Source organism: Thamnophis sirtalis, unplaced genomic scaffold, assembly GCF_051295495.1.
Source record: "Thamnophis sirtalis isolate CommonGarterSnake01/CBP01778 unplaced genomic scaffold, rThaSir2_p1.2 scaffold_12, whole genome shotgun sequence".
Lineage (NCBI taxonomy): Eukaryota > Metazoa > Chordata > Lepidosauria > Squamata > Natricidae > Thamnophis > Thamnophis sirtalis.
In genome coordinates, this window is record NW_028261392.1 from 6,140,288 (window position 1) to 6,165,978 (window position 25,691).

Below are 25,691 nucleotides of genomic sequence, written 5' to 3' on the forward strand. Positions count from 1 at the left end.
GACCCAGTTCCTGCAACTGTTCTTTATATGTTTTAGCCGCCTGTCCCCTAATCATCTTTGTTGCTCTTCTCTGCAACAAAGTCTCCACATCTTTTCTACATCGTGGAGGCCAAAACTGAATGCAGTATTCCAAGTGTGGCCTTACCAAGGCATTATAAAGTGGCATTAACCCTTCATGTGATCTTGATTCTATCCCTCTATTTATGCAGCCTAGAACTGTGTTGGCTTTTTTGGCAGCTGCTGCACACGGCTGGCTCATATTTAAGTGGTTGTCCACTAGGACTCCAAGATCTCTTTCACAGTTACTACTGTTGAGCAAGGTACCACCTATACTGCACCTGTGCATTTCGTTTTTCTTGCCTAAATGTAGAACCTCACTCTTTTCACCATTGAATTTCATTTTATTAGATAGTGCCCAATGTTCAAGTTTGTCAAGATCCTTCTGTATCTTGAGCCTATCTTCTGGTATTGGACCTGGGTACTTGAGAGACCGCCTGCTGCCAATTACCTCCAATAGACCGATCAGATCCCACAGATTAGGCCTCCTCCAAATTCCATCCGCCGGCCAATGCCGACTGGCGACTACCCGGAGGAGAGCCTTCTCTGTGGCTGCTCCGACCCTCTGGAACGAGCTCCCCGTGGAGATTCGAACCCTCACCACCCTCCAGGCCTTCTGCAAAGCCCTTAAAACCTGGCTGTTCCGACAGGCCTGGGGCTAAAGAGCTTTTGCCCCCCCCCCCCTCGAATGGTATGGTTGTTGTGTGCTTTTAAATTGTGTATTGTTCTGTTTGTCTTTTTATCCTCTATCTGTATCCCTTCCCTGACCTGGATTGTGAGCCGCCCTGAGTCCCCTTCCGGGAAAAGGGCGGCATATAAATGCAATAAATTCAATTCAATTCAATTCAATTCTGGAGTGTTGGCTATTCCTGCCAGCTTGGTGTCATCTGCAAATATGTAAAATTGTAGGTTCTCCATTACTGGAGGCTTTTGAGAAGAGACTGGACAGCCATTTGTCTGAAATAGTATAGGGTTTTCTACTTGAGTAGAAAGTCTTGCACTAGAGAACCTCCAAGGTCCCTTCTAACTCTGTTATTCTGTTGTTCCGAATATTGGAGTAGAAAGTGCATCAGAGAAACTCCATGTAAGGTTGACTGTCTCTACACAAACCAAGTTCTTTCTCTGACTGGGTTTTAAGGGTATTGGGTTACACGTATGACACATGGAATCTTCGAGCTGAAAGCAGGAGAAAAACTGCTATTGAGTACAACTTACTGGGCCTAGAAATCAGGGCATTTCTTAGGATGGTTATCAATGGATAATGAAATTCTTTACTGACCAGAACTGTAAAATGAAAGTTAAATGCTGGATTAAACTGTGCTTCATTGGCAAACAAAGAGCAGAACTTTCATCATAAGAGGTTTTTATCAATTGTTTTTATCAATGAGCCTAAGGCACAAACAATCTGACTGCTAATAAACTTTGCAAAGCTTCTAACAACATCTCTGGCTCCCAGAACTGACCTTAAATCTCCAAGTGCCCATTAACAAGGAGATGTTGGTTTAATTACTACATGTCAGTTGTCTGAAATTTTGTAGGTCGGACTTAGTAGTGTGGTACTGGACCTTTTGCCCATGTTACAGAAATGTCTTTCTCCACATGCAGGTCTTAAATCATATGTCTAGAAAAATATTTTCACCCTTTCGCAATCCAGTGCAATACAAGGCAGTTTTTTTTTTCTCACACAGTGGAAACACGGAATTTATTCATTAAATTAAAACATTTATATGGGCACCCATCTTATAAAAACCTCCGGGTGGCTGCCAATCAAAACTTGCTATTGGAATTTGTTATTAAGTGGTTGCATGATGTTTTTCTGTACTGCTGATACAGTTCTACAGAGGAGTTATTGAGTCTGTCTTCTGCACCTCTATAACTGTCTGATTTGGTTCTGCAACCCAACAAGACAGACACAGACTTGAGAGGATAATTTGAACTGCAGAAAAAAACAATTACTACCAACCTGTCTTCCATTGAGGACCTGTACACTGCAGGAGTCAAAAAGAGGGCTGTGAAAATATCTATAGACCCCTCACATCCTGGACATAAATTGTTTCAACTCCTACCCTCAAAATGATAGCAATAGCAATAGCAGTTAGACTTATATACCGCTTCATAGGGCTTTCAGCCCTCTCTAAGAGGTTTACAGAGTCAGCATATTGCCCCCAACAACAATCCGGGTCCTCATTTCACCCACCTCGGAAGGATGGAAGGCTGAGTCAACCCTGAGCCGGTGAGATTTGAACAGCCGAACTGCAGAACTGCAGTCAGCTGAAGTAGCCTGCAGTGCTGCATTTAACCATTGCGCCACCATGCTACAGAGCACTGCACATGAAGACAACTAGACATAAGAACAGTTTTTTTTCCCGAACGCCATCACTCTGCTAAACAAATAATTCCCTCACCACTGTCAAACCATTAGTCTTCTCATCATTCCTATCACCCATCTCCTTCTACTTATGACTGCATGACTGTAACCTTGTTGCTCGTATCTTTAGGATTTATATTGATATTGATTGTTTCCTGATTGCTTGTTTGTACCCTAAGACTATAATTAAGTGCTGTACCTTATGATTCTTCACTAATGTATCTTGTCTTTTTATGTACACATAAAATCATATGCGCCAGACAAATTCCTTGTGTGTCTAGTCACATTTGGCCCATAAAGAATTCTATTCTATTCTATTATATTGAAGAGCCGAGGTGGCGCAGTGGTTAGGGTGCAGTACTGCAGGCCACTTCAGCTGACTGTTATCTGCAGTTCAGCGGTTCTAATCTCACCGGCTCAGGGTTGACTCAGCCTTCCATCCTTCCGAGGTGGGTGAAATGAGGACCCAGATTGTGGGGGCGATATGCTGACTCTGTAAACCGCTTAGAGAGGGCTGAAAGCCCTATGAAGCGGTATATGTCTAACTGCTATTGCTATTCTATTCTATTCTATTCTATTTTAATAGGATGTGGATCAGTTTCTGGAGGATCAGGGTAGCAGCACCTACAAAATTATTTTCTCCTGAATTGCAAGCAGCTTTCTCACATAGATACAACTCTTGAGTCCCATTTTTGTGAGTTCCTAAAATGTATTTATTACCTACTAGATTTATGTACAGTATACACTAGTTTCCCTTAGGATACAGGGTAGTAGATAAAGATTTTTTAAAAAGCAAGATAAACCATAAAATCCAAGAGAACACCATATTTTAAAGCATTTAAAGCATTTTATTTTAAAGCCCAACTAAGGGAAATGTGCTCAGACACCCAAAGTGTGAGAGGAAATCTGATGAACAGATAATTCTGATCCAGAGGGGGTTTTATGTCCCTGCTATGCTCCAGATTCTCACGCATCCGTTGCCATGCCCCAGCATATAATTTTTATATACTGTTGTTGCACTTTAGCACCATCGAGTGGCCGGAGGAACAAATATGCCAAAATATTTGCGTGGCCCAGTTTCAAACATGCCACAGGCCATGTCCATGGACCACACCTTGGTCTAAAATGTCTTTTAGGGCAAATCATTAAGCAAGTTATGAAATATAATTTTTTTCCTTGTTTTTCTCAGTGCCACAAGAGCCCAGCAACTCAGTTTGACCAAAGCTAGTTTGATGTCTTTCCCTATTAATCATACAAAGAGAATCCATAACATTCTCCCTCTCAGTTTTACTAAAACATTTAGAAGAATTCACTTCAGTGGATCTGCAGGAATTATGACATACGCAGCCAGACTAGTTGAAAAACAATGAAAAATCATAAACATGTTCAATCAATCTACTCTCTCCAAAAATATACAGCAGCAGCAACAAAAACAATAACAACAACAACAGCTTTTATCTGTTCTACACCCCAATATTCTACGTTGTTTTATTCTCATCAACCCGAGCTCTTGAAATCTTTTGGAGAAAAAAAAACCTCCTCAGAATGTGAAACTCTCCATTTCTGCTTTCTTCTTCTAGCGTGCATTTTAATCTTTATTCTATATGAACTAATTAACTACATATTAGAAATTAATTGCTAACTTCCCCCCAAAGAAACCATTAGGGTTTGTTTGCTTGCTAATCTTCCCCCAAAGAGATAATTTCAACCCTTTAATTTCTGTGTGCTTTTAGCGGATAGCTTAATGAATCTCTTGTTTGTTTTTGAAATGACTCCGGTTATGTGTCTGCTGAGCTAACTCGCTAAAATGCACAGCAGTTCGGGTTAAAGTTCCTACGCATCAGAACGTAGTCTGAGTTTGAATCGCGCTTCTGGTATCTGCGAGAGAGGAATGACAGGATAGTAATCTGCTAGAATCCAAAGAATTATTTATGGTTACTTTTAAAGCTCCTGGTAACCAAGGAGATTTTTTTTTTTAAATGGCAAGCAATATGCACCTATTTCAAAGAAATAATCCCATTATATTGTTTACTTCTCTAAAATACAAAAGAATGCATATATATAGAGAGAGAGAGAATAATATATATAATCTGTGATAAGATATCCAACTGTTCTGGAAGCTCCATGGATTTATGTAATGGGGAAGATTATACAGATTGAAATTTTAATCCCACCAAGCTCCAGCTTGGACTAAAATAGTTCACTCTGACGTAAAAAGAGACCGGAGTCTCAAGTCTTTTAATGGTTGTGGAGGAAGGGAATCTCATCCAGTATTATATAGTTTGAAAGTTTTTGAAGTTCCCTTTTTAATACCATCGTTGTAGGGGAAACACCCATATCTTGGCTTCATCTTCAGCAACACGGGCACCTTCGTGTAAGGATAACCGCCAAAAGTCATTTCATTATTCAATAGGAAATAAACAAATAAACATATTTTGGATATGGAATTCTGAAACAGGAGTTATTTCCTATAAACATAATCCCTGGGTTATGAGAGTTCCCTTAGTGAACATTCACAGTTACGCGATAAACATTGCCGAGCATTTACGAACAAGTCCCCAAACTACGAATCCTGCACCACCACAGCAGTTGTTTACCCTTACAAACAACCGCAGAGGCTCTGCAACATTTGTCCTGCATGTTATTGGCTGAAATGGAGCTTCTGAAGGGCAGATCTGCCCCTCAGAAGATCGATTTCGGACAGCAATGTACTGGCTGAGGCCTCTGGATTCCCGAATGGAGCTTCTGAGGGGAAGATCCACCCCTCAGAAGCTTCATTTTGACCAGCAATGTGCTGAGAAAGACCTCAGGACATCCGAACTCAGCTTCTGAAGTGCAGATCGGCCCCTCAGAAGATCCATTTCGGCCAGCAATGTAGTGGCTGAGGCCTCTGGATTCCCGAATGGAGCTTCTGAGGGGAAGATCCACCCCTCAGAAGCTCCATTTTGGTCAGCAATGTGCTGGGAAAGACCTCAGGACATCCGAACGCAGCTTCTGAAGCGCAGATCGGCCCCTCAGAAGCTCCATTTCGGCCAGCAATGTGCTGAGCAAGACCTCTGGACACCCAAACGAAGCTTCTGAGGGGCAGATCCACTCTTCAGAAGCTCTATTTCAGACAGCAATTTGCCCCGCAAGGCCTTCAGAGGCCCAAATGGAAAATTGGAGGTGCGGACACAGCTGAGAGGTGAATACTTGCTAGATCTTCACAAGAAGTGTGACTTGGCATGGCAGGTTGAGTGGGAGGGGGGAAGCAATTGTGGAGAGCATGAGGTATTTCAGTGGGTCAGGGTGGCCTTGAGTGGTCTTAGTCAGATGGCCCGATGGCCTTCCCCACCCTTGTGTGCACTTAACGAGCCTCACATTTAATTAGCGAATGCATGGGCGAAAGGAGGGAGCGACCCCCTTCAAGGTATGAGATTCACTCCCATGAATCCTCGGGTTACAAATGGAATGGGCAGGCTCCATTCCATTCGTAACTCGAGGACTACCTGTACAGATAGTACGGCCACAATTGAGCCCAGAATTCATGTTGCTAAGTGAGACATTTGCAAAGGCTGGCTTGCTCCATTTTGCAACTTTTCTTGCCACACCTGTTAAGTGAATATCTAATATTAAGACAGTGACATGGCCTAGGACCTGGATATCTCCGTGACCGCCTCCTGCAATATACCTCCGAGCGCCCAATAAGATAGCACAAGGCGGGCCTTCTCCAAGTACCGTCGGCTACGCAGTGCCGTCTGGTGGCCCCTCGGGGGAGACCCTTCTTTGTTGCTGCCCCGGCCCTTTGGAATGATCTACCCCCTGAGATCCGGACTCTCCCCACTCTCTTGGCCTTCCGTAAGTCTGTTAAGACCTGGCTGTTCCGGCAGGCCTGGGGCTGTTGATCTTGATTGAATTTCAGCCCCATTAAAACTGAGTGCATGTTGTGTTTTGTTTTTAAGTCGTTCTGTCTTGTGTTTTTAATCTTCTTTAATATTTTTAAACTGCTTTTATGTAAGCCGCCCGGAGTCCTTCGGGATTGGGCGGCATACAAATCTATTAAAATTGACAAAATTGAATTCACGTGGTTATTAAGAGACTCTGGCATCCTGGTTGACTTTGCTTGTCAGGAGGTGGCTAAAAGGAGATCACATGACCCTGGGACATTGCAACCGTCGTAAGTATGAATCTGTTGCTAGGCATCTGAATTTTGATCATGTGAGCACAGGGATGCTGCAAGTGTGAGAAATGGTCATAAGTCATTTTTTTCAATGCCATTGTTATTTCAAACCGTCACTAAGCAAACCGTTGTAAATCAAGGGCTGCCTGTACTTGCAAGACTAGATTTTTTATTTTGCATTTTTTATTATACATACCCAAACAGTAGCAACCCCAGAATTGCTTCTAATAAGTATTTAGTGTTTACAAGCCTCTAGAGAGAGGGGAAACCTCTCAGAAAACAAAGACTTGATTATTAACAAATGCATCTTAATGCAGAACTCTTCATAGTTACTAGAAAAAGAAATTCAAGTCCCTGAGAAAAATATCTACGCAAAAATTATCTATAATGTTTAAACAGTTCTGTCCAATTCTCTGAAACGAGTTTTAGTTCTGTTAAACTGGCCAGGTTCAATTACGTTATTGTCTATTATAAATGTAAGGTAATAGGAAGTATAGTTTGAGTGTTGAAGGGTTTTTCTTATAGTAACGCCTATTATTTCATCCACAACAGCTCTTGAGAGCTGTGAAGTGAATTTGATTTTGAGTATATCCTGAGATTTGAACGCTTTTGTTATCAAATTAAGTACCTTGACTTTTCTCTGGAATTTTCTCTGTAACCACTAGCTGTCATCCACAACTATGATACCCATCGTTCCATAGGAAAATGGCTGCTGAAAGAATAAAATTCTTTATTTGTTTGTTTGTTTATCTGTTTGTTTGTTTTTTGTTTATTATTTAGTTAGTTAGTTTATCAAACATATACAACAGAACAGGTGTAAGTATAAACATGGACAAGAACAAAGGAAATACCGTGTTTTTCGGAGTATAAGATGCACCGGAGTATAAGATGCAACAAGGTTTTGAAGAGGAAAATTTTTAAAATGTTTTTGCACTGTGAAAACATCCCAAAAATGGCCCTTTTTTGTGAAAATTGACCTGTTTTCCCCCCCCAAAAAGGGCATGAATAGCCCTTTGGATGGAGGGGCCAAAAACGAGCAAAAAAACCCGACCAATTTTTCCCGAAAACAGGCCCATTTTTGTCCAAAAAAAGTGCATGGATAGCCTTTAGGCAGCTTATAGAGTGCTGCTGGGTGCTGGAGGGGCAAAAAAATAGGCCGTTTGTTTGCTCATTTCTGCCCTCCCCATCCCCCAGGAGCTCTCTGAAAGCCTCCTACAAGCTATGGTGAAGGGGCAGAGTTTCGGGATGCAAAAAATGCTGTATTCAGTGTATAAGACGCACCCAGATTTTCAGCCTCCTTGAGGGAAAAAGATGCATCTTATACTCCAAAAAATACAGTAAGTATGAATAAATGGGGACAGTAGGAGAGGAACGGTAGGCATCCTGGAGTGCTTATGCATGTCCTCTTTACAGACCTCTTAGGAATGGGGTGAGGTCCAGGGTGGACAGTTTAAGGTTGAAGCTATGGGGAATTTGAGGATGTAATAACAGAATCAGGTAGAGCATTCCAGGTGTTGACCATTCTGTTGCTGAAGTCGTATTTTCTGCAATCAAGTTTGGAGCTGTTAACCTTGAGTTTGTACTTACTGTTTGCCTGTGTATTATTGAGGTTGAAGCTCAAGTAGTCGTTGACAGGTAGGATGTTGTAGCAGGCAATTTTGTGTACTATGCTTAGGTCAGATTGTAGGTGACGTAGTGGTCCAAGCCCAAAATTTCAAGGCTGGTGGCGGTAAGGAATTCTATTGTGAGCAGAGGAGTGGAGGACTCTTCTTTTGAAATACTTCTGGACCTGTTCAATTGTATTAATGTCCGATATACAGTGTGGATTCCAGGCAGACGAGCTGTATTCGAGGATTGGTCTGGCAAAGGTTTTGTATGCCCTAGTTTGCAGTACAATGTTGGAATAGATAGAAGAAGATAGTAGAAGAAGCTTTGCAAAATTAGGTTAACAACTCTTTATTATGGTTACACTCCAACAATATGTCTTTGCTACAATTTGTTGGTATAGTAACCATCATCAGTCAATTGAAGATGTTTAAATCTCTGTTGGCTGCATGCCTTGATGTTTGTATCCATGGCTTCTCACATATTTTGTAGACATCAGTTTATTCTTTCAGGAACAGCTCAGTTGCCCAATTGAGTGATGCCCAGGACAGAAATAGTTGCATTCTTCTTTGATTGCTATCAATAAGCAATAATTTTAAAATTTGGACATGAAGTATCATTAAATATCCAGCCAACAATCAGAACAGAACAGGAGTCTTTTTTTAAAAAAATGGCCTAAAGGTTAACTTAACCCTGCCATTCTGTTTCTAACATTTAAAACCAAACCTGGAAAACAGAGTGTCATGTCCCAGCATATAATTTGTATATATACTGCGGTTGTTCTCTAGCCCCATCTAGTGGCCGGGGACCAAATATCAATCTGTATTGTTTTGAAGCTCACTTAGCCCTTTAAGGTCATCTACCCATCAACCCTCGATCCAAAAAACAAGTACATCCTATAAACAAGTACATTTCCTTTAGCATTTGGAGGAAGCAGAGGTGCCAGGAAGGATCCAGTCTAATTTTGGCACTCATTCATCTGAGGACAAAACTCCACTTCCCATAAACACAGGATTGCTGGCAAGATTTAGATTTATCTGTATTTGTTAATTGTTGTTGTTGTTAGTTAGGAAGTCATCTCCAACCCATCACGACCCTGTCCTCTACCATCCTCTGGAGTCCATTTAAGCTCATATCGACTGCTTTGGTGATTCCATCCAGCCACCTCATTCTCTGTCATCCCTTTCTTCTTTTGTCCTCCATCTTTCCCAGCATCAGGCTCTGCTCCAGGGAGTCCTTCCTTCTCATTAAGTGGCCAAAGTATTTGAGTTTCCTCTTCAGGATCTGGCCTTCTAAAGAGCAGTCAGGGTTGATCTCCTCTAGGACTAACTGGTTGGATTTCCTTGCAGCCCAAGGGACTCGCAGGAGTCTTCTCCAGCACCAGAGTTCAAAGGCCTCAATTTTTATGCTCACCAGCAATTCAACACTGCTTATTTTGTATTTGGGTTCTTATTGTATGTATTTCTATTTTTCCCAGTTTCACCATCCTGTTCCTTAATAACATAATCCAGATCTATGCACATGGTCTGTTTTATTGGAGGATAGGTAGGTTTAGTTGCATGTCAAGTTACACACAGAGTAATGTGTAATGAGGACAGAACACAGAGGAAGAAGCTGGAATACACCTAATATTTTTTGGATTTTTTGCACATGATTATCAACCTCAACACATGGGCTCGACTTTGGAAATAATAATGTATGAGCCATTTTGATAGCTCTATCATTCATGAACCCACATATAAAACCATCAGAACTAATGGTCATCATACAGCCCATAGTAGATGCTCCACACACCCTTTATAAGTTGGGTTACACCTGATCATTATCCACCCATTATAATTCTATTAATTTGGGCTCACCCTGGCATTGATTAGGATCAGCAGGCTGTCTTCAGGTTTTATGATGAATTCAAGCAATTCTTAATTTTTCCCAAACTAAACATTTACTAATAGTACAAATCAGGAAAATGCTTGGCTGTCACTGAAATGAAAAAAGTAACTTAAAAAGAGATTTCTTTTTATGACTTGGGTGATGTGACCAAGTTTGCTTTTAGATGACTTTAAACTTTTGGAGCTTTCTATTCATTCCATAATGTCCTCCGTGAGAAGAAAAGAAGAGACAAGGAGGAGAAAAAAGAAAAGAGGGAGGGAGGGAGGAAAGAAGGAAGGAGAAGTGAGGGAGGAAGAGAGGGAGGGAGGGAGGATGGGAGGGAGGAGAGGAAAGGAAATGAACAGAAAGGTAAGGTAAGGAAAGAGAAGGAGAGGGAGGAGAGGAAAGGAAAGGAAGCAGAAGGGGAGGAGAGGTGAGGAAAGGAAAGAGAAGAGAAGGATGTGGCACGACAAAACCGCGGTCCACTAAAGCGCGCCCGACGAAAGCGCGTACGTGACGTCATCAGCAGCGCGACAAATAAAATTAAAAATAAATTAAATTAAAATTAAAATAAAATTAAAGCAAGCCGATTCACATAAAGGTAAGGGTTAGGTTTAGGTTTAGGGTTACGTTAAGCGTTAGGGTTAGGTTTAGGGTTAGGTTTAGGGTTAGGTTAAGGGTTAGGCTTAGGGTTAGGTTTAGGGTTAGGTTTTGGGGGGGTTAGGTTTAGATTTACGCATTAATTTTAAATTTACCGCTCACAGCGTGCTGTTTTCGTCGTGCTGTGATGACGTCACATACGCGCTTTCGTCGAGCGTGCTTTGGAAAGGAAAGGAAAGGAAAGGAAAGGAGAGAAGAGGAAAGGAAAGGAAAGGAAAGGAAAAATGTGGTTGCACTTTCTTCCATATTTTTCCAGAATATCCATTTTCCTGAATCTATCCATTTTTGTTTTCACTACCACGTACGTTTCCTTTAACAAGTTTTAACTTCAAACTTAAAAATGGCAGAATAGGAGGGAACTGGTCTAAAACGATGTTTGCATCAAAAGATGACTGAAACCAATTTCTCTTCCAGCTTCTGATATGGCTGCCAACATGGTGAAATAGCATTTTTTTTCCCTTAGATATAAATCTAAGCATCATTGCTGTAGCTCAGTGACCAAACAGTCTGTTAGACACACTTTCAAATTTATCTTCATAGCTATTAGAGCATAGCTCTTGCTTTTTTAAAGAAAAAATACATACAAGGTGAATATTTGCAGAAAGTTTCTCTGTAGTTCTATGTGTGTTTCTCCCTCCGGCAGAATCCCAATATTCTTACAGACTGATAATAATTACGATGGTGCCCTGTTATGAAGTAAGGCTCATATTTCTGCCCTGTAGAAGTTTGCAGGAAGCTTAAGCGTTATAAATCAATTGAATGCTCTTGCTTTTATTTTAAATAGATTTGGAATAAATCAATTGTGATTTAAGTTTACAAGCGCTTATCTTGGTCTTCCAATCATTCTGATCTATGTATGTTTTCTTGTTCCAGCTTCACTCTGAATTTCTGGTCCAAATCAATCAAAAAAAAAAAAAACCAAACAAACCTCCAAGCGAAATGACCTTCCTTAAATTGTTTCCACCTGAAACTGTAAATCTGCCAATGTTGCTTCCAAAATACCCCGGTACTAGCTGACAAATTCACAAATTTCAGCTTATCTTTCCAGAAGCTTCTCCTATTTACTAAGTCTCAAGGCCCCTGATGTTCTTACCTTACCTTCTCTGACCTCAAGTCCTTCGTGACACGCAGGATGGTGAAAATCCATACTTTCCTAGCCAAACATCAATATTTGAGAGTCTACCGATAATTACACGAAGCTTGAATAGTTTCTGTTATACATCTGTCAATCTATCCTATACCCAGATTTAGCATCCTGCAAAAAGCTAGGAACTAGATTTGATGGTCTCTATAAAAAGATCAAGGTTCCCCTTCCACATATGTGCTAGTCCTTCTCGACTCTAGGGGGCAGTGTTCATTTCCGTTTCAAAGCCAAAGAGCCAGGACTGTCCAAAGACGTCTCCATGGTCATGTGGCTGGCATGGAGCCCTATTACCTTCCCACCAAAGTTGGTACCTATTTTTCTACTTGCATTTTTACGTGCTTTCGAACTGCTAGGTTGGCAGAAGTTGGGACAAGCAATGGGAGCTCACTCTGTAATGCAGCACTAGGGAATCAAACTGCTGACCTGCAAATGTACAATACAATACAATAGCAGAGTTGGAAGGGACCTTGGAGGTCTTCTAGTCCAACCCCCTGCCTAGGCAAGAAACCTTATACCGTTTCAGACAAATGGCTCTCCAACATCTTCTTAAAGACTTCCAGTGTTGGGGCATTCACAACTTCTGGAGGCAAGTTGTTCCACTGATTAATTGTTCTCACTGTCAGGAAATTTCTCCTCAGTTCTAAGTTGCTTCTCCCCTTAATTAGTTTCCACCCATTGCTTCTTGTTCTACACTCAGGTTCCTTGGAGAATAGTTTGACTCCCTCTTCTTTGTGGCAGCCCCTGAGATATTAGAACTCTGCTATCGTGTCTCCCCTAGTCCTTCTTTTCATTAAACTCGACATACCCAGTTCCTGCAACCGTTCTTCATATGTTTTAATCTCCAGTCTCCTAATCCTCTTTCTTGCTCTTCTCTGTACTCTTTCTAGAGTCTCAACATCTTTTCTACATCATGGCAACCAAAACTGGATGCCGTATTCCAAGTGTGGCCTTACCAAGGCCTTATAAAGTGGTATTAACACTTCACATGATCTTGATTCTATCCCTCTGTTTATGTAGCCTAGAACTGTGTTGGCTTTTTTGGCAGCTGCTGCACAACGCTGGCTTCTATTTAAATGGATCAACAAGCTCAGCATCTTTAAGATGAATAAATAAGAAGAGACTATATAGCCTTCTTGCACCCCTTTGCCACCTGAAGCCACTGTGTTTCACCATGTGCTATTTGTGAAGTTTGTACAACCTTGAGCTGGTCCCAGTTCGCCGCAGCATTAAAACTTGCTCCTCCAAGTCTCTTTCAATCTCTTTCATTGAAATGGAGCAAGGCATGATAAAGGAGACATCTCAGTCACGTAGTCCTTGTCTGAGAAAGAACTTATATTCGTTGGTTTATTCAATTATTCATTCAATTTGTACTGTATAACTAACTGCCCATCTCATATATTTGACTCCGGGAGGCTCACAATAATTAATTACATGCTTGCGTAAAGACAAGTCTCTGATTTAGAAGATTAAGCTCATTTTATGTGGGGAAACACTGACTCACCCCTTACACAACTGTACATGGAAATAAAACAAACCTACCATTGTTCTGATTCAATCGTTTTACATGATTACCCCAAAGCTTTCCACCTATATGTCTTTTGTTCTATTGTTATCTCACTGAGTAATTTCTCAAGCATGGCACGATCAAGAAAAATCTACCAATGAAGAATCTGATATCCCAAGAAGAAATATCATATTGTCTTTATATCTGGAATTACAGCAACAATAGTCGTGCGCTATCAGATTCTTAACCTTTCCAGCAACTCTGCTGGATAGAGTGACTCAACAGTAGGATAGGGTGGGGTACGGTAGGGAAGAAGAAGGGGAGGGAAGGGTAGGAAAATGAAAGAGAAAGGAAGAATAAGGAAATGGAAGGGAAGGAGAAGGGAAGGAGAAGAAGGGAATGGAAGGAAAGAATAAGAAGGGAAAGAAAAGGAAGGGAAGGAGAAGAGAAGGAGAAAGGAAGGAGAAAGGAAGAGAAAAGGAAAGAGAAAGGGAAGGGAAGGAGAAAGGAAGGGCAGGGAATGAAAAGGGAAAAGAACAATAAGGGAAGGGAAGGATAAGAAGGGATGGGAAAGAAAGGGAAGGAGAAGAGAAGGGAAGGAGAAACGAAGGGCAGGGAACAAACAAGGAAGAGAAGAATAAGGGAATGGAAGGATAAGAAGGGAGGGGAAGGAAAAGGAAGGGAAGGAGAAGAGAAGGGAAGGGAAGGAGAAAGGAAGAGAGAAGAAAAGAGAAAGAGAAGGGAAGGAGAAAGGAAGAGAGAAGGGAAGAGAAGGGAAGGACAGGGCAGGGAACAAAAAAGAAGGGAAGAATAAGAGAAAGGAAGACAAGACTAAGGAAATGGAAGGGAAGGATAAGAAGGGAAGGAAAAGGAAGGGAAAGAGAAAGAGAAGGGAAGGAGAAAGGAAGAGAGAAGGGAAGAGAAGGGCAGGGAACAAAAAAGAAGGGAAGAATAAGGGAAAGGAAGACAAGACTAAGGAAATGGAAGGGAAGGATAAGAAGGGAAGGAAAAGGAAGGGTAAGAGAAAGAGAAGGAAAGGAGAAAGGAAGAGAGAAGGGAAGGGAAGAAGAAAGGAAGGGCAGGGAACGAAAAGGGAAGGAAAGAATAAGGGAAGGGAAGGAGAAGGGAAAGGAAGGAAGGAAGGAAGGAAGGAAGGAAGGAAGGAAGGAAGGAAGGAAGGAAGGAAGGAAGAAGGGAAGGAAAGGGCAGGGAACAAAAAGGGCACAGCAGGGGAAAATTTTATATATTTTTTAATTAAAAAATAGGGTGGTTTCTATGGATCCAAAAATAAAGAACAAAAAATGATGTGCATTTTTCTCTCCAAATTCATGGAGAACTAACCCTAATGGAATTTTCCCGAATGGGATTTTCACATGTATTTTGCCAGGAAATGTACATAAGACCAGGTCAAAAGGCACGCCCCCTCCTAACCATACTGTTGGGGCATCGGTGTGGTTAGATGGGGCATGCTTTTTGAACTAGCCATATGTACATTTCCTGCAAAATACATGGGAAAATCCCATTCGGGAAAATTCCACTTAGGATTAGGGTTAGCTCTCCATGAATTCGCAGAGCAAAACAGACATTGCCACATCCAAAACTGATGAACTTTAGTCTTCTTATTGGAATCTTGAAAATATTTAGCTAGAGAGACAGGTCTCTCTATTTAAACAGGATGCATGCTTTCAGCTTCAGATTGTTGAATTCATTGCCTGTATAAAGAGATTTAACTATTACATTTCAGCATCGGCTGAACTTATACGAGAGTCTGATGTGGAGAAAACAAGAAGGAGAAAACTGTCTGCCTGGAGGGAGCACATTTTTTATCCACGTTAAAGAAAAGATGAATGTGAGAGATGACAAGTCAAAAATCCTTCCAATAATTGTTCTCTCTTCCCCGAACAATATATAATATTCTGAAATGTGACATCTTTGCTTTTTTGGTGATAAGGTCAAGAAATCTGCTATTGATTGTGATTAAGGATGCTTTGGCAGGTTAAATCTGGCCCCGGGAATCGCGAAGGGATGAGCAAACCCTTAAGAGAAAAGGAGGTTCAGAAAAGATTATTCACTTCCAGAAAGTAGAAAGAATGAGAAACACATTCAAAATATTGTCTTTGTGTCTTTCTTTCTTCCTTCCTTTCTTTCTTTCTATCTTTCTATCTATCTTTCTATCTTCCTTCCCATCTCTTCCTCTCTTCCTTTTCCTTCCTTCCTCCCTCCCTTTCTCTCCCGTCCCTCCCTTTTTCTTTCTTTATTCCTTCCTCCCTCCCTTCCTCTTCCCTTCCTTTCTTTCCTTTCCTTCCTTCTTTGCCTCCTTCCTTTTCTTTCCTATAAAGTGTAGTAGAATATTGAAAGTCTGCTATTGTAGTTTCTGTCTGTTATGATATATACAGAGGTGGGTTCCTACCAGTTCGCACCTATTCGGTAGAACCAGTTCGTCAAATCTACCAAACCAGTTAGAAGAGGTTCCACCAGTGGACCCGGAAAGCAGGCCACACCTACAGAAGAGGTTCCAAACTTTTTTGAAATCCACCACTGGTCCTTGGATATGATTATTCTACACTATCATGCTCATATTGATAAAACTCAGTGCCTCTGTGAAAGGTAAGGATGACTACTGCGTTTGTGGTGCGATCAGAACATTGCGTGTGTTGAAGTTGTTTTAATGCAAACCAAAGATGCCTTTTAAAAAACAAGTTTACATCATATTCTCATGCATGCCAGTGCTGTGTGGGAGGTCATTTAAGGTGGTTCTGACAAGTGTCGTCGGCATCTTCATATCTGGTCACATGGGTGGCAAGCCACTCCCATCTGGTCACATGGGCACCAAGCCACTCCCACAAAGGAGGCCACACCCACAGAGTAGGTTCGAACAATTTTTGAAACCCATCATTGGATATATACAACAATAAACAGCAGTGGTCTATCAGTATATGTGTTATGCTTGGAAGCCATCATTGTATAGGGCCTATATTTAAGAATTGTCTTTGTCATGTGTACTGCCATCATCACAGTACTAACTATAGAAGAGCTGATTGGTGTGCTAGAAATTGTGGCTCAGCTCTGCCTTCAACTGGCTCAGAAAAATCCCCCCACAAAAAAAATATGTAACAATCATCTCTCACAAGTTCATGTGAGCCAGCTCCAACACACCATGTCTCACAACCCATGCGATTCCTGTTTCCTGATCTTACTCACTTCCAAGAGCTGATAGTAGGGAGAGAAATCAAAGGGGCATTCGGGGAGGGGGGCAATTAATTATACCCATCTTATAACTGCTGAGTGGAATGTGTGCCAGTGATAACAAGTAACTTTTCCCCTAAAATTGCCAAAATCCACTTCTTACAAATATATGTTTTAGGTAAATACTCTTCTTCTGGCTTGTCTGTTATGGATACCTCAAGACAAACATACAGCCTTAAAAGGAAAATAAACAAGCTCTTCAGTTCAACTTTTTGAAATGCAGTTATCGCTATAATAATTTAATTCCGAAGAAGAGTGTTTGAGTCACCTACAATATCCTCACCAAATCTATAATAATTTAATTCGGAATAAGAATAGGGTTTTAGTCACCTAAGATATCCTCACCAAATCTACCTTTCTGTGGGCTTGGTTTATTACATCAGATGTTATCTAAATAACAGAGAAAATCCTGGTGACCATTCAACAGAAAGATTGGAACGGCCTTAGACCGAATGAAAGAATAGAGAAGGAAGATAAATAACATGCTTTAGCGCCGAGTAGAAAATAACCTTCATAGAACAAGGATAAAATGCTGTGCAATCTAATTAACCCTCACATAAAATACAAAATAAGCTTCAGCATGTAATAAAACTTGGGTATTTTTATTGCTGACATAATCCTAACTAATCATCCTTACATTTCTCTAAAGGGTGCCTCAATAAGTTCTTCACAGGAACAAGTATGGTCAGCTTCTCTCTGGTTTGTTGTGCTTCCTCCTATTTATTAAAAAAATTCACAAACATCTGCATTTAAATGCAAACTAACTAGAATCCTGTCCTGTGGGAGAGGGGGCAAGGCTAAGTGCAATATTAATAAAACTGCTAAGCAGAGGCTGCCATAAGATGTCTTTCAGTAGGACAAAGGTGAAGAGCTCCAACTGTCTCCAATGGCTTTATATTTTCCTGGCCTATCTGGAAATCTAATAGACAATAGAATATATAGAACAGTGGTGTCAAACCTGCACTGTCACACTGTCATCACGGGATGTCTTGTGACTTTTTTCCTCTTCACTAAATTGGGAGTGAGTGTGGCCAGTGCATCCACAGGACGTGAGTTTGACACCCCTGATATAGAATCATCATCATCATCATCATCGTCGTCGTCGTCGTCAAGAAAGAAACAGAAGGTTTAACACTGGCTGCTCAAGAACAAGCATTACAAACTAAGGCCATGAAAGCGAAGATACAAAAATCCACTGACAACCCAAACTGCCAACTTTGCAACAACAAAGTTGAAACTGTTTCACATTTAATATGTGAATGCAGCAAAATCGCACAAACTGATTACAAAGCTAGACCGTGGCACGACAAAACCGCGTTGGTCAAAATCGCGGTGCTAAAGCCGCGACGTCATCACCGCGCGTCATCACTGCCGCGACAACAGCGTGGCAACAGAAGGGCACTTTAAAACGGCGCCGCGGCAGAAAGCCGACTTCAAGTAAGGTAAGCGTTAGGATTAGGTTTAGGGGTTTGTTTTAGGGTTAGGTTTAGGGTTAGGTTTAGCGTTAGGGTTAGGTTTAGGGTTAGGGTTAGGTTTAGGGTTAGGTTTAGGGTACTGAGTGCTTGGGAATGCACGATTTTGCCCTCCGCGATTATGTCATTGCGGTAGGGTCGCGTTTTTCCCTAGCGCTTAGAACGGCACGATTTAGTCTTCGCGCTTATGTCTCCGCGCAGAAGGGCTTCGCAGATTTGTGGTGGAACCAAGCTAGACATGGCCGAGTTGCTAAATTAATCCACTGGTCATTATGTAAAAGATATGATTTACCTGTATCCAGAAAGTCATGGGAACATAAAGTGGAAAAAGTTATTGAAAATGAGAAGGTGAAGATCTTGTGTGACTTTTGAATACAGACAGATCATCATTTGGAACACAACACACCAGATATCACGGTGGTAGAGGGCCGAAGCGCACAGTTTATTGATATCGCTGTACCAGGAGATGCCAGAGTCAAAGAAAAAGAACTGGAAAAAAATCACAAAATATCACAGCCTGGCCATCGAAATTACCCGATTATGGATGAGGCATGTAACAGTGATACCCATTGACATCGGGGCACTTGGTACCATGTCCAAGAATTTTGTGAGATGCATCAAGAAATTGCATCTTCTTGCAATGGCACCAGCAGAACTGCAAACAACTGCACTACTTGGAACATCATGCATCTTAAGAAAGTATTTGGTTGATACTTAGGATGCTGGCGGCAACCTGTATCAACCATCAGCACCAGTCAATGGTATTTGTGATGCATTTTTGAATGTTCAGTTGGCTGAGTTTCATGTTTAATAATAATAATAATAATAGACATAGAACATAGAATAATAGGATTGGAAGGGACCTTGGAGGTCTTCCATTTCAACTCCCTTCCCATGGCACACTATTCCAGAAATAGTCCACTGTCTGTCCTTGAATACCCCCAATGATAGAGCAGCCACAAAATTTGGAGGCAAGTCATTCCATTGACTCATTGTCCTCTCCCTCAAGACATTTCTCCTTAGTTCTAGGTTGGGCCTCTCTTTAATGATCTTCCACCCCATTACTTCTTCTCTTGCCCTCAGGTCCTTTGAATAATAAGTTGACCCCTCTTTTCTGGGACAGCCCCAAATGGTGTTCTTTCCCTGAAGCCACACCTGAAATTGCATTTCTCACATCTTCTACACCAGGGGGGGTCAAACTCATGTCATCACATTGTCATCACGTTTTCCCCCCTTCTCTAAAACAGGGGTGGGCATGGCCAACACATGATGTATCCAGCTCACGGGCTGCAAATTGACACCCCTGTTCTACAGTGACATGGAGGGTACAAACAGTTGCCCCTTATTTCTGTCCTAACATAATCCAAAGCCCCTTGGTTTCCATAGAAAAGGAAGTTGTGTGATAATGTCAGAAAAACAAAATCCACAGATGGAGTGTGTGTGGTACCTTGCTCAATAGTAGTAACAGTGACAGGCATCTTGGAGTCCTAGTGGACAACCATTTAAATATGACCTAGAAGTGTGTATCAGCTGCCAAAAAAGCCAACACAGTTCTAGGCTGCATAAACAGAGGGATAGAATCAAGATCAAGTGAAGTATTAATACCACTTTATAAAGCCTTGGTAAGGCCACACTTGGAATGCTGCATCCAGTTTTGGTCATCCCGATGTAAAAATGATGTTGAGACTCTAGAAAGAGTGCAGAGAAGAGCAACAAAGAGGGTAAACCATACGAAGAACAGTTGCAGGAACTGGGTATGTCTAGTTTAATGAAATGAAGGACTCGGGGAGACATGATATCAGTGTTCCAATATCTCAGAGGTTGCCCCAAAGAAGAGGGGGTCAAGCTATTCTCCAAAGCACCTGAGGGCAGGACAAGAAGCAGTGGGTGGAAACCAATCAAGGAGAGAAGCAACTTAGAACTAAGGAGAAATTTCCTGACAGTGAGAACAATTAATCAGTGGAACAACTTGCCTCCAGAAGTTGTGAATGCTCCAATACTGGAAGTTTTTAAGATGTTATTGGATAACCATTTGTTTTAAGTGGTGTAGGGTTTCCTGCCTAAGCAGGGGGTTGAACTAGAAGACCTCCAAGGTCCCTTCCACTTCTGTTATTCTATTCTATTCTATTCTATTCTAATGTCTCTTCCTCTTCCTCTGATGATGATGATGATAATGGTATCCATTCAGACATGTCCAACTCTTGATGATTCTATGGGCCATGTCTTTCCACATCTTATAATCTTCATCTTATAATCCAAGGTGGCGCAGTGGTTAAATGCAGCACTGCAGGCTACTTCAGCTGACTGCAGTTCTGCAGTTCGGCTATTCAAATCTCACCGGCTCAGGGTTGACTCAGCCTTCCATCCTTCCGAGGTGGGTGAAATGAGGACCCGGATTGTTGTTGGGGGCAATATGCTGACTCTGTAAACCGCTTAGAGAGGGCTGAAAGCCCTATGAAGCGGTATATAAGTCTAACTGCTATTGCTATTGCTATCTTGCACTACTTTGAGTTCTTCAATTCTCTGACTGATGTCAGCTTTGATGGTGTCCAACCACAGACTCCCTTTCTGGATGAAGCTCTGTCTTCAGAAACACTCAGTTGAAGAGCACCAAGAGAGAGGCAGCAATAATTCATCACCATTAAGTGTGACAACCTCATTTTGTACGCACCTGGAAACATACAAATCTGCCTTGTTTCTGAACTCCATTAACTATCCTCCCAGCCTTGACTACACCACTGTAAACAGGTGATGGCATCAGCTGTCAGGTGAGGTGGAAATCTTTTTCCGCAGACGTTCCCTGCCATTTATCGCTTTTGGGATATGGATAAATATACTGCCACGCTGCCATTTAGCTTCTGTTTAGAATAAATGTAGGATATTCTGGAAACAATAAGCAATACTACACAGACCAAAACATAAATGTCCTTGTTAATGATCTCATCTCTTACTCTTCATTTTTGGTTTGCAATAATGATATTTTAGCAAGTTGATAAGGCCATAGATTTTCTGATTACCACTTTGGGACAAATGGCTCAGAACAGAGTAGAGTTTTGTACATTTTTGCATTAAAGACAATGCCATCCCTTCAGACAGATACGATGGGGTTATTGCTTCCTTATATTATGCATCATTAGATTGAGTAGAAGTTTTCACAGCAGCTCCCTTTATTGGCAGGCGATTGGGATGAAGAACGGAATTATGATTATTATTATTATTGCTACTACGACAACGATGACTATTCTTACGATGGCTATTTTAACATTTTTGGCTTACAAGCTTCTTTATTCGGCTCGTCGCAGAACATTTTTGCTTTTAAAAAAGAAACAACCATGTGTTATTTTGGGAGACCGTTGCTCCCAAATTGGATTGGAAAATTCAGTTGTAGTTTGTAAAATTGAGCTTACCGAGTCCCTTCCTTTATCTTGTGAATTTTACTCTGATTTGAGACAAAGTCATCTCCCTTTTGTTTTCTTTTTTTTTTAAAGACCCTGGGACTTCAAATGGATTTTATATAAATCATCTGGCAGATGACGGAGAAACTAAAGTCGCTGGCCATATTGCAATTTTTGTGGGCTTTCTTTAAAGTTTCAGTCTAACAAAGTCGGCCCTGTGGATTGAGTCTGTCTAATTTTTATGTACATGGAGCAAATTCTATGAATGCCTCTCACTGCAGGCAATGGTTTGTTCTGGTCTGCAACCATAACACAAGCAGTCCTCAGTTCACAACAGGGGTGGGTTTCAAAAAATTTATTCTGTAGGTGTGGCCTGTTTTATGGGAGTGGCTCGGTGGTCATGTGACTGGGGTGTGTGGCTTGGTGGGCGTGTGACCGGGTGGGCATGGCCAACTTGGAAAATGTGGTGAAACTCATTTAACAATGCTCTTGTTTAGCAACCAACATTTTGGGTGCAATTGTGGTCATAAGTTCTCTTTCTTTTTCTTTCTTTCTCTCTCTCTCTCTCACACACACACACTTTCTTTCCTTACTTCCTTCCTTTTGTCTCTCTCCACCTCTTTCTTTCTTCTCTCTCTCCCTTTTTCTTTCTTTTTTCTTTCTCTTTCTATCTTTGTCTCTCTCTCTTTTCTCTCACTCTCCCTCCATTCCTTCCTTCCTTCTTTCCTTTCTTGTGTGTATCTCTCCCCCTTCCTTCCTTCCTTCCTTCCTTCCTTCCTTCCTTCCTTCCTTCCTTCCTTCCTTCCTTCCTTCCTTCCTTTCTCCCTCCCTTCCTGAACAGGTTTCAAAAGTTATGCTAAATTTCACGAACCGGTTCTGGCATACTGGTGCGAACCTGGAGAAACCCACCCCTGATTCACAACCACAATTGAGACCGGAATATTCCCTGTTAAATGGTACAGTCGTGATGTAAGATAGCACAGGAACACAAGCAATTTCCAACCCCTTTTTTCCCCCACAGTCATTGAGACATCATGTGACCCCCGATTGGCGATTTCCTGCTAGCTTCCCCATTGACTTTGCTCGTGAGAAGCCAGGTGGGATGCTTGCAGATAGCAAAAGCATGACCCTGGGATTCTGCAGCCTTGTCAAGTACCCCCTTGCCAAACATGTAAACTGCAGTCAGGGGACACTGCAATGGTCATAACTGTGAGGACCCATTTTAAGTCATCTTTTCAGCTGTATTGTAACTTTGAATGGACAGTAAAAAAATGGCTATAAATGCAATAGGGTAGGGTAGAGGGTAATGGTAATGGTAATGGAATGGAATAGAATAGGATAGAATAGAAGTGAGTTGAGTTGAGTCAAACTCAAACTCAAACTCAACTCAACTCAATAGAAGTGAATAGAAAAGAAGTGAATAGAATAGAAGTGAAGTGAAGTGAAGTTAGAAGGGACCTTGGAGGTCTTCTAGTCCAACCCCCAGATCAGGCAGATCTATTCCATTTCAAGAATAGATCTCTTTCAAAGAGCCAAGATGGCGCAGTGGTTAAATGCAGCACTGCAGGCTACTGCTAGATCAGCAGGTCAGCGGTTCAAATCTCACTGGCTCAGGGTTGACTCAGCCTTCCATCCTTCCGAGGTGGGTAAAATGAGGACCCAGATTGTTGGGGGCAATATGCTGACTCTCTGTAAACCGCTTAGAGAGGCCTGAAAGGCCTATGAAGCGGTATATAAGTCTACTGCTATTGCTATTGCTATTTCAGACAAATGTTTATCCAATCTCTTCTTAAAGACTTCCAGTGTTGGAGCATTCACAACTTCTGGAGGTAAGTTGTTCCATTGATTAATTGTTCTCACTGTCAGGAAATTTCTCCTTAGTTCTAAGTGTCTTCTCTCCTTGATTAGTTTCCATCCATTACTTTGTTTCCTGTCTTCTGGTGCTTTGGACAATAACTTGACGCCCTCTTCTTTGTGGCAGCCCCCAAGGACTACCTGTTGAGCTGGAAATTATAATTTGAATTCCATTCTTTATTACAGTCACGGACCAGCACACACAAAAATTTAACATTAAAATAAAGCAGAACTAAACAGAACAAGGCATAGTAATATAGCAATAGCAATTGATGGTGAAATCAAGGGAACCAAAATCTGTCTAATTTTACAGTCAGTGCAACAAAACCTAGCCACATCCAGAGAAACTGAATCAAACTGATCTGACAATAGTAGTTTTAAATAAAAATAATCAGACTTCCTGCAATATTTACCTTGTATGATTATGTGAGTCCTTATTATTATGGGGGCAAGAAAATTATAACTGCACAGCGTCACTGCAATAAAGCCACTGGATTCAAGTGATGTTATCCTCTCCTCTTCCAATTCACGTGCTGGGATTTCTTCTCACTTGTGAAGGTTCTGTAAAAACAAAAAAAGGCAAAACTCTTATTATATTCATCAAACTGAGCAAGAGCTTCAATTCCTTTTGCATGTTGTAGGACTTAACCAGGATCGTATGGGGGGCAAAGTATAGGCGCTCTACCATAAAGCCTTCTCAAATCCAGCATGAGCAACCAAATTTTAAAACACATGTTATTATATGCCAGGGTATCATAACAGTTTGATGACTGAAGCGCAGCTCTCTTGGGCTTAGAACAGAAGCCTGGATTTGTCTAATCCAGCCCTAATGTTGTGGATTGCCAGCAAAGCTGGCAGCGGACTCGGACAGTGAGGAAGTTGGGGAGGAACACGGGCCAGTCCTGGAGTCTGGGGATGGCTCAGATGAGGGCTCTGTGTTGGAGGCAGAGATGGGGCCAAGGCCATCTGGACATTTTCAGCTGCCTTAGGAGCTAGACAGCAGTGAGGCAGAGGAACAGCTGGAGCCTGTTCCCGGTGTGCGCATGCGCAGAGCTGCCAGAAGAAAAGAACAGCTGAGAAATCAGCGTCGACTTGGGAGTAAAGTCACAGGTGGATGGTGAATAGTTTCTCCCATAGGAAATAAAAGAGGAGCAAAAGGGGAGTGGGCTTTTGCAGGAAACAATTCATTCATTCATTCATTTGTTCATTCATTCGTTCATTTCAGGAGTGTGAAGAGCTGGCTGTGAATCTCAGAGACTCTGCACCAAGTCTTTCCTTGTAAAGCACTGAGTTTGGAAAATATGTACATGGCAGCTTTCCAAGCTAGATAAGGTCCTGGTTCATAAATTCACCTTTGAAAGACTGTTTTACCAGGCCTTTGCTGAATGTGAATGAGAGGGATTCACATTCGTTTAATAAAAGGGGTTTTGCCAGGACCAGGAATCTGCTTCGTGCTTTTTTGGGGGAATCCTAAGTCAGAACACCTACTTAGATGATGCGCTACCTACAACTTTGAGCTAAACATAACTAAGCGTGTGTGGTATGACTTTTCTCAGCCAACCTACATGGTTCGACACTCAACCACTACCACTTGCTACTTTCACAGTTATTGTGTCATCTTCTCTGCAATTTCCACCCACACTGAACAGAGGAGCAAGCTTAAGCATAATGACTTATGTGCAATGAATCAATGTGAACGTCCTCCAGTGTGAATTAATCCATCTTTCCAAGACCATATATAGCTAATCGAAGGAAAACAAATTCCTCAGAGTTGATGCAAGCGAATTCCCTGCATGTGATTTAGAAACATCTGGTTCCTTCTGCATAGGTCCCCACCCATGGTTACTAAGGAACTATCTTCTTTTTTAAGAAATGGTGAAGGCGTGGATTTCTGCCTTTGCTAATCTGCTACCCAGATCTTTTTTAAAAAAAAAAATAGCAGAAAGATAAACTGTCAGTAGAAAGACTTCCTAACTGTTTTTCTCATCACTAGCTTTTTTATTTTTAAGAAATATATCTGACTGAGTGTCTTGGTAAGATCACACTTGGAATACTGCATTAAGTTTTAGTCGCAATGATGTAAAAAAAAAGATGTTGAGTTTCTAGAAAGAGTGCAGAGAAGAGCAGCAAAGATGATTAAGGGACTGGAGGCTAAAACATACGAAGAACAGTTGCAGGAACTTGGTATGTCTAGTTTAATGTAAAGAAGGACTAGGGGAGACATGATAGCAATGTTTCGATAGGGGTTGCCACAAAGAAGAGGGAGTGAAACTATTCTCCAAAGCACCTGAGGGAAGAACAAGAAGCAATGGGTGGAAACTAATCAAGGAGAGAAGCAACTTGCAACTAAGGATAAAT

General features: G+C 41.5%; 1 long non-coding RNA gene across 2 annotated transcripts in view; it reads right to left on the reverse strand.

The window, feature by feature from the left end:
- The window catches only part of LOC148043244 (uncharacterized), a 191,643-nt gene that overhangs the window by 30,489 nt on the left and 135,463 nt on the right, over positions 1 to 25,691 (reverse strand). The window contains exon 3 of one of the 2 annotated variants that reach the window (XR_015698218.1): positions 23,747 to 23,894. This is a non-coding gene — a long non-coding RNA (uncharacterized LOC148043244). Of the gene's footprint in view, positions 1 to 23,339; positions 23,895 to 25,691 lie in introns of those variants that run through there. The other variant, XR_015698217.1, reaches the window with a different exon arrangement.